The 2,500-nt window shown below is 46.0% G+C and overlaps 1 long non-coding RNA gene across 4 annotated transcripts in view; it reads left to right on the top strand.

Annotated features, from left to right (window-relative positions):
* Window positions 1-1,192, top strand: part of LOC135101084 (uncharacterized) — an 8,443-nt gene extending 7,251 nt beyond the window's left edge. For all 4 annotated transcript variants that reach the window (XR_010269005.1, XR_010269008.1, XR_010269007.1 and 1 more), the window contains exon 4: window positions 893-1,192. This is a non-coding gene — a long non-coding RNA (uncharacterized LOC135101084). The remainder of the gene's footprint in view (window positions 1-892) is intronic.
* Window positions 1,193-2,500: the final 1,308 nt, after the last annotated feature.

The following is a 2,500-nucleotide window of genomic DNA, read 5'->3' as shown; positions in this document are numbered from 1 at the left end:
TTAACTTAATGCATGTCTTGTTTTGGTCCATAGAATACATTTATTTGTCTGTCCATCTGGGTCTGTCTATATATCTGTCCATCAGTCAGTCAATTTTATCAACATACCTGTCTACTTTTCTATTTATTTACCTGTATTTTTCAACCGTCTGTGATTTTTCTGGTCTCTTCTTGTGTACGACTTGAATTCATAACCTTCGATTCATAGAGAAGGACAAACTTTTAACAATTTTTTTGAAACTTCATTGACGTGCACGTATGATATATCTGGAGTGACGCGCAGACAGAGAAAGAGGGATTGTCCGTACAGAGCACCCTTGAAATGCTCTGCGGTATTAGTGAAGCTTGAAGGGGAGCCGTCACAGAGGGTGCGGAGAGGGTGTGCGCGATAACCGTTCCGTGGCCCCTCGCTGGAATGTTTTGCAACCCTAACGGCAGGTGTCTTGGTGTCTGTACCTGGCACTACTGCTGTTACCACCGCCATCACCACCCACCTGGAATAGCCGGCACCCACATAAATAACACTTGTTCTCTCTCTCTCTCTCTCTCTCTCTCTCTCTCTCTCTCTCTCTCTCTCTCTCTCTCTCTCTCTCTCTCTCTCTCTCTCTCTCTCTCTCTCTCTCTCTCTCTCGATATTTCGTGTAACCAAAGCTCCTCCCAGATGCGGCATGAAAATAATATAAAAAGTTGGGAGGGAACAAGAGAATGGAAGGGAGATGTAGAGTTCATTTGGCGGTGAAGATGTATTGTGCGTCAAGTCACGTGGCTCGGGAAGTTCTATTACTGTCAGAGGAGCAGGAGAAGGAGGAAGAGGAGCAGAAGGGAGCAAAAGGGAAGGAGGAGGGGGGGAGGAGAAGGATGTATTGTAACTTTATCTCCCTTTTGTTTTACAGTGCGTCCCCGTAAGGTCTGTCAGAGCGTCGTGTCTGTATCATCACCGTCTTATTTTATCTTGTCGGGATGTGAGGAAAGTAATGAAGCGAGAAGACCCTTCACTGAGTCCTGCTCGTGTGGTGGAAGGAGCCGCCGGTCACTCCGGGAGCTGTATTGATGGCCAGCCTGGAGCGCCGGAGTGGAAGGGCCGTTGGAGTGTGTCTTCAAGAGAGAGAGAGAGAGAGAGAGAGAGAGAGAGAGAGAGAGAGAGAGAGAGAGAGAGAGAGAGAGAGAGAGAGAGAGAGAGAGAGAGAGAGAGAGAGACGTAAACGGATACAAAGAGTGAGTCACTGTCCCTTAGGCGATCACTTCTCGAAATTACTATTGTGAAAGAGAATGGTAGCAATGTAACAATTGATAGCTTGTTGAAAGTAGAAAAGTGTGTTGGAAAGAGAGAGAGAGAGAGAGAGAGAGAGAGAGAGAGAGAGAGAGAGAGAGAGAGAGAGAGAGAGAGAGAGAGAGATATTGGGTCTCTCTCTCTCTCTCTCTCTCTCTCTCTCTCTCTCTCTCTCAGCAGATATTATTTATGGCGTGAATACCCTGCACAATCACACAGGGCGTCTTAATCTCCATCATTCCGCTCCTCACACAGTCCAGTGGGTTAGGTCTGCACGGTACAGCGCCTCTGGGCAGGGACTTCTCCGTTCGTGGCGTAGATTGAAGCAGCATTAGTTCGCCTTCCTCCTAATAGATGGCGTAAGTGAATGGACGAGGAGGTTGGACTGCTCTTAGTATCTCTGTTAGAAAATGACTGGTGATGGTATTGCTAAGTATTGGTGATTGAGGGAGATTGAGGCAGCTTTAGTTCACCTTCCTCCTAATAGATGGCGTGAGTGAAGGGACGAGGAGGTTGGACTGTTCTTTGTATCTCTCTGTTAGTAAATGACTGGTGGTGAAGTGGGTAAGTCTCGAAAGAGGAATAGCTTTAGCTGTTCTTTTCGTAATTACTGAAGATGTAGAGTTCCTGTAGTTAGTGGCGATGAAAGTCCTTTGAGAAGAGCAACTCAAGGATTAGCAATAGTTCGTCTCTTTTCAGGACCTGTACTTTGAATTCATCAGCTCACGTAACTATTTTCCGTTCCCATGAGTGTTTTCTCAGTTGGTGATGTAGAATACTCGTTAAACTATCACTCGACTCATGAAAGCACCCTTGACAACCTAAATTCTTAAAGTAGGGCCCGTCATATAATAAAAAAACAAGATATCGAAACGTTTGAGAATGCAGTCCCATCTGAGTGAAGACTTGAGGCGCTAAGTAAGAGGGTGAGATTGTCTTGACGGGGAAAAGAGTGCGTAATACTGGGAGGAGGCACCATCTGGGAGGACTATTGGGCAGTGTGGCGGTCAATAGGAGCGATGGAGGAGGAAATGAAGGTCTGAGAGAGAGAGAGAGAGAGAGAGAGAGAGAGAGAGAGAGAGAGAGAGGAGAAGAAGAGAAGAGAAGAGAAGAGAAGTGAAGAGAAAACCGGAGAAACGAAAACAGAGAGAGAGGAAACAAGATGAGAGAAGTGGGAAAGAGGAGATGAAATGAGGGAAGAAGTGGAAAAGAAAATATTCTCGTAAAAGAA

The sequence above is a fragment of the Scylla paramamosain genome, chromosome 6 (genome assembly GCF_035594125.1).
Source record: "Scylla paramamosain isolate STU-SP2022 chromosome 6, ASM3559412v1, whole genome shotgun sequence".
Taxonomy (NCBI): Eukaryota; Metazoa; Arthropoda; class Malacostraca; order Decapoda; family Portunidae; genus Scylla; species Scylla paramamosain.
This window is presented reverse-complemented; position numbering and strand designations above follow the sequence as displayed.